Below are 7342 nucleotides of genomic sequence, written 5' to 3'. Positions count from 1 at the left end.
AAAATCCTCGCAAAGTTTCGTTCCATTCCGAGAACTTTTATTTCTGCACAAAAACAACACCATGGTAGTTTTGCTAAAAACATCATTAGTCCGGGGTTAGTTTCATTCAAATCATGCAAATTAGAGTCCAAAACAAGAGGAAAAGCGTGAGAAAAAGTAGATACATTGGATACATATCAACTGTTAACATTGCATGACATGCATCAAACCGGCTCTTCCTCTGCACTATATTGGAAAAGACTCCATATGAGCTCCTAACTGGGAACAAGCCAAATGTCAAGTACTTGCATGTATTTGGGTGCAAATGTTTCATCCTCAAAGAAAGATAATGGTTAGGAAAATTTCAGTCGAAAACAATTGAGGGCATATTTGTTGGCTATGGATCAAACTCTCATGCCTATAGAGTCTACAAAAAATCCACTGGATGTATTGTAGAAACTTGTGACGTCGTGTTTGATGAATTTAATGGCTCCCATGTGGAGCAAGTTGATCTAAGTGATGTAGGTGAAGAAGATTCTTCTCAAGATATTTTGACCATGGGTGTTGGTGCACTTCTTCCAATGGAAGAAGAACCTCATGATGATGAGGAAGAAGATGGAAGCTTCACACATCATCAAACTACTTCAACACCCATACCTCCTCAAGCTCCTATTACTCAACCAATGCCCTCAGTCCAAGTACAAGAAGATGTTCAAGTCCCCCTCTTCATGATAATCTTCAAGAGCAAGATCATCATCAAGGGAAAGAACAAGAAAGTGCAATCATTGATGATGAACCTCGACAAATGCAATATGAAGAAGAAGATCTTCCACCACACATAAATGATCCATATGTTGAGGATGTGGATGATGGACATGAAGTTGAACCTCGCGAAACCCTAACCTCTGTCATGCCCCGAGTGGCCGGTCGTGTTGATGTTGATAAAATTCTCACCGGCATATCGGAAGGTAGAGTCACTCGTAAACAATTGACAAACTTTTGTGCTCACTTCTCGTTTGTGCCTAGTGTTGAGCCTCTCAAGGTACAAGAAGCATTGATGGACAACTATTGGCTCATTGCTATGCAAGAAGAGTTGAACAGCTTTGAACGTAACCAAGTGTGGTCATTAGTCGAGAGGCCAACTACGAAACACAATGTCATTGGAACAAAATGGATTTTCAAGAACAAGCAAGATGAAAATGGTATAATCATCTGCAACAAGGCAAGGTTAGTGGCACAAGGGTACTCACAAGTTGAAGGTTTGGACTTTGGTGAGACCTTTTCTCCCGTTGCTCATCTTGAATCTATTCGCATCTTACTTGCTTATGTTGCTTTCAATGGTTTTACATTACATCAAATGGATGTGAAGAGTGCTTTCCCTAACGGTCCTCTACAAGAAGAATTATATGTATCACAACCACATGGGTTCGTTAATCCCAATCACAAAGACTATGTGTATAAACTTCATAAGGCTCTGTATGGCCTCAAACAAGCACCTCATGCTTGGTATGATCATCTTAAGAAGTTTTTACTCGATGATGGTTTTGTGAGAGGGGTGATCGATCCCACCCTTTTTACTAAGAGGGACAAGGGTGATTTGATCTTATGCCAAATTTATGCAGATGATATCATTTTTGGTTCTCCTAACATTCATTTGTGCAAGAATTTTGCGGCTTCCATGACCAAGAACTTTGAGATGTCACTCAATGCGGATTTGGAGTTCTTTCTCACATTCCAAATTCAACAATTTCAAGAAGGAATATTCTTATCTCAAGCAAAGTACCTTTAGGATATTCTAGAGAAGTTTGGCATGTCTGATGCCAGTCCATGTAAGACTCCCATGCCAACCAAAATTGTACTCACTGAAGACACAAATGGTACTCCTTTCGACCCATCAACTTACCGCTCTATGATTGGTTCATTGCTTTATCTTTGTGCATCTAGACCAAACATCATGTTTAGTGTATGCATGTGTGCTAGATTTCAAGCTTCCCCTAGGGAAAGTCATCATAAGGCGGTTAAGCATATTCTTAGATACCTTGTTCACACCCCAAAGTTGGGTCTATGGTACCCCAAGGATGCTAAGTTTGATCTCATTGGGTACACGGATGCGGATTGGGCTGGAGACAAAATAGGACTGAAGTCCACCTCTGGTGCATGTTAGTTTCTTAGACGCTCCTTGGTAAGTTGGTCCTCAAAGAAGCAAAATTGTGTTGCTCTCTCCACCGCCGAAGCTGAGTACATTGCAACCGCCAGTTGTCCAACTCGGTTACTATGGATGAGGCGAACTTTGAAGGATTACGGTATCACCTATAGACATGTGCCTCTTATGTGTGATAATGAAAGTGCCATCAATATTGCTAAGAATCCAAAAGATCATACCCGCACCAAGCACATTGATATTAGGTATCATTTCTTGAAAGATCATGTGGAAAAGGGTGACATTCATATTTATCATGTCGGTACAGATATTCAACTTGTAGACATTTTCACCAAGCCATTGGATGAAGCAAGGTTTTTTTCAACTTAGGCGTGAACTTGGTATCATTGAGCTTGACAACATTATGTGAAATCTAGTACCCATTCATGCATTTTCATCATGTCTTGTTTAGATGTAGGCATATATTTAGGGGGAGACTCTCAACTCATGAGTACTCTCACCCTATATAATGCATAAATAAAACAAACACTCTCAAAGTTACCGTTTCTTTGAACTATGGTACTTTAAATGATGGAGTCGTGTTATTAAGCCCAAGGACACTATTTTTGCGGCATCACGACACTTATACTCAAACATGGTGGCCTATTGGCCACCAACTCTCCTCAAAAGGAGAGACTGTCCAATCATGTTTAGGGTTCTTAACTTGCATGTCTAGTTGCTCACCATGTGGTATTTTACATGTTTAATTGTCCATAGTATTTTGTCATATACCTATTCTTGGATTTTGGTTCCTCTAGATATGTCGTGTGCCATCTGCCAAAACTTTTGCCACCGGTCGTCCGACGCTTCTCGGACGTCCGATGACTCACAGTTTCCGACCAACCGACTTCACTCGACTGTCCGGTTGCTGTGGTGCAATCTTGCACAACCCAAAATCACTCCCCCAGGTCTCGGACGTCCGAGGTTCGCCAGTCGTCTGTCGCCTGGCATGTCCACCAGTGCACGGACGTTCGACCACGCTCGATCGTCTGATGATCATTGCGGCTCACATATATACTCTGGGGTCGGGCTGAACGATTGGCCTATCCTATTTTCCCCTTCCCATGACTAAGCCTGCCGCCGCACCGCCTGGAGGGCGATTTATCCCTCGCCGTCGCCTGCAGGGAGCTGCTTCTCCGCGCCCTCCCCTCCTTGTCGTCGCCCCTCTTCCCAATCTGGTACCTCTCCCCTGTTGTGTTTCTCGGTTCTCTCTCTCTCATCTCCGTCAATCATTTGTGCACACGGTTGTGATCCCCTTTCTCTCTTGGATAATCTCTCAGCTGAGGTTCATCCCACGATGGTGAAAATCAAGCATACCGCTCACAAGGATGCCGGGGGTACCTCTGTCCGTGGTAATTTATGTTCTTTAGGTTTCAATTTTCATCATCTCCATCTTCATTCGGGCCAAGGGCTCACTATGTTTGTACATGTTCCTCTCCTCTTGGTTTCAGCCTCTCGTCGTGGTGGTTCTGATGACTCTTGGGAGGAGTTGCGTCCATGCAAGTGTGCTGGAAAACGTGTTGTGATCGCGGAGTCCTTCTCTTCCGAGGGTTTTGACTATGAATAAGAGATGGAGGAGGAGGAAAAGATGAAGGATCTAAATCAAGTTTCTATTTGGAGATCTCCGTACTACATCATCTATCAATGTATCATTCGTACCATCTATCCTAAGATGGGTGATCAGGGTTCTTGCAACAGTTATTGCATTGATCTCATGTCTCGTCTCCATGAGTATCCCAAAGGCAAGATTAATGTCCCTCATTTCCTTTGGCATGAAATCTGTCTTGCTAGCTTTCAGTATAAGCGTGCCTTTCCTCATGCTCCATTCATTCAGGCTCTTATTGAGAGTGTGGCTCCATTCTCCCTTGTCCGCACCCATGTGCATGAGAAGTGGATTATTCCTCCTCACATGGCCAATGATTTTGCTCCAAAAGGTTCCTCCAAGTCTGCTCCTGCTTGTAGGTCTGCCACTAGGTCCCATCCTACTAATGCCAGCTCGGCATCCTTTGGGATTTTTCCTTGTTTTATCGGCAAGGCTCACGCTGCCATGATGAAGGCGTTCTCCTTCAACTGCACACACAACCATGATGTTGTCACTCGCTTGATCACTTCCAAGAATGCATTGAAGTCTCGTCTCCGTGACTCTTGGGCTACTGATGTGAGTGACGATGAGCGCCTCCGAGCGGCTCCTCCTTCTGACTTTGGTTTTCCTTCGAGGCTTGAGTGGGCTGATTTCCTCGACGATGCTAGTGGGAGTGGAGCTCCAAATGATGATGATGGTGACCTATGATTGTCCGAGGGTTATCTCTGTCCCTTTTTAGGTAGTTGTTGCCAAGGGGGAGAACTAGTTCTAGCTAGATATCCATGTTGCTCTTATGTTGAACCATTTACGTTGAGTGGGTGTATGACTTTATATCTATGACTTTATATCTATGTCTTATGTTGTGATGTTGAACATATTGAACCTCTATGTTCTATGAATGATGAGATATTATGATATTATGCTGTTGTGCTTATATGATGATGGTTTTATTTGGGTTTTGTGATATTTTGCTCATATATTCTAGATGGTTGTCTCTGTGAGGGAGAGCTCTCCATATAATGTTTGCAATAATTATGGTTGAGAGGGGGAGCTCTTAAATAAATGTGTCTTAAAGCATAGAGCAACTTTATTTCTTTTGTGCTATGTGTATATTGTCATCAACTACCAAAAAGGGGGAGATTCAAAGTGCAATCATGCCCTAAATGTTATTTTGATGTTGATGACAATGTACTCATAGGGGACTAATAAATTTTGTCAAGTATATCTCAGGTTTTAGTCCCCTCAGAATCAATTGTGTGTGTGGATTATGATTTCGGAAATGTTTAACCTCATCAAGAATGAAGAAACAAGACTATATTTATGTTTATTCTTGAGTATAGGATCCCGCACTATTAAGAGGGGAACATGGGTTATTGTGAAAGTCTTGCTCAAACATCTACTTCAAAGTCAGTGTACAATCTTCATCTCTGTTAGACGACCGACACTCACCTGACTTTCAGCTGCTTCTATACAGAGCCAAAACATCGGTTGTCCGGTGTGCACCGGACGTCCGACAATCCTATCCAGAGCCAAAACATCAGTCGTCCGGTCTTCACCGGATGTCCGACAATCTTTCATCCGAGCCAAAACATCGGTCGTCCAGTACCTGTCGGATGTCAGTTGTCTGCAGAGCCCTCAGTCATCCGATAGTCCGGTACTTTCTCCACAGAGCCTAAACATCGGACGTCTGGATCCTCCGGTTGTCCGGTACCCACTATACCGTACCAAAACATCGGATATCCGGTCCCTGTCGAATGTCCGGTGTCTGTCAAGCCTTCGGCCGTACGTTGTGCATCGGACGTCTGATGCTGCAGTGTTGTTCTGGGCTCCAACGGCCACTTATTGAGGCATACTATAAATATCTCTCTCATATCCCGTGAGAGGGTTGACCATTCACTTTAAGCATCCTCGAGAACACACCTTCACTCTATCTCTCACTCTCCAACACCAAATCTTAGATCCCTAAGGGATTTGAGAGCATTTGAGAGAAGTTGTCCACCTAAGTGACAGATCCACTCCTTCCCCTTCTTTGCACCAAAGGAATTCGTGATTTGAGCAAGTTCTTGAGCTTTTCCCATCGTTCTTGTTACTCTTGGAGGTTGGAGACTCCTATGCGGTAGGAGTCATTCGGAGAGGAATCGTTCTTTGTGATTAACCCCGGAAAGTTTGTGAGGGTTTGGAGACCACCCCAAGGTCTACCACTAGTGGTTGAGAAACGCCTTAGTGGTGTTGTCTCAAAGGGAGAATAGGGTGAGCCTTCGTGGCGTTGGTGTGCCTTCATGGTAACATCCACCTCTCTAACGGTGATGTATCTTCCCTCCAAGGAAGTGAACATCGGCATACATCCTCATCTCTCGGAGTTGCAGTTATCCCTAACCCTAACTTCCTACTTGTGGTTACTTGTCTCTTAGTCTTTACTTATATCATATTGTGCTTGCTTACTCTCCTACTCGAGTTACTTGTTTACCTTGCTTAGCTCATAGCATCACACTTGCAATTGTTAGGCTCAACTTCATATTCCGCATTATTGCCTAAAATTGCTAAGTAACAATTAAAAATTGTAATTGTACATATTCACCCCCCCCCCTCTAGGTCCATCTCAATCCTTTCAATACTTATGACGATATCTAAGGCAATGATCATGAACATAGGCATCACATCCGTGTCAAGTAGACCGAAACGATTCTGTATCTACTACTACTACTCCACACATCGACCGCTATCCAGCATGCATGTAGAGTATTAAGTTCATAAAGAACGGAGTAACACATTAAGTAAGATGACATGATGTAGAGGAATTAACTCAAGCAAGATGATGAAAACCCCATCTTTTTATCCTCAATGGCAACAATACAATACGTGCCTTGCTGCCCCTACTGTCACTGGGAAAGGACACCGCAAGATTGAACCCAAAGCTAAGCACTTCTCCCATTGCAAAAAAACCCAATCTAGTAGGCCAAACTAAACGATAATTCGAAGAGACTTGCAAAGATATCAAATCATACATATAAGAATTCAGAGAAGACTCAAATAATATTCATAGATAATTTGATCATAAATCCAAATTCATCGGATCTCGGCAAACACACCGCAAAAGAATATTACATCGAATAGATGTCCAAGAACATCGAGGAGAACATGGTATTGAGAATCAAAGGGAGAGAAGAAGCCATCTAGCTACTAGCTATGGACCCGTAGGTCATTGGTAAACTACTCACGCTTCATCGAAGAGGCAATGGTGTTGATGTAGAAGCCCTCCGTGATCGAATCCCCCTCTAGTAGGATGCCGAAAAAGGTCCCTAGATGGGATCTCATGGGTATAGAAGGTTGCGGCGGTGGAAAAGTGGTTTTGTGGATCTCCTCAATGTTTTCAGGGAATAAGAATATATATAGGCGAGGGAACTAGGTCAGGAGACCCATGAGGGGCCCACGAGGCAGGGGCACACCCTACCCCATGGGCGCACCCTCCACCCTCGTGGCCGCCTTGTTGCGTCTCCGACTTCATCTCCAAGTCTCCTAGTTTGCTTCTGGTCCAAGAAAGATCATCGCGAAAGTTTCATTCCGTTTGGACTCTCGTTCGG

The sequence above is a fragment of the Triticum aestivum genome, chromosome 4B, assembly GCF_018294505.1.
Source record: "Triticum aestivum cultivar Chinese Spring chromosome 4B, IWGSC CS RefSeq v2.1, whole genome shotgun sequence".
Taxonomy (NCBI): domain Eukaryota; kingdom Viridiplantae; phylum Streptophyta; class Magnoliopsida; order Poales; family Poaceae; genus Triticum; species Triticum aestivum.
Note: the sequence above shows the minus strand (reverse complement) of the source record.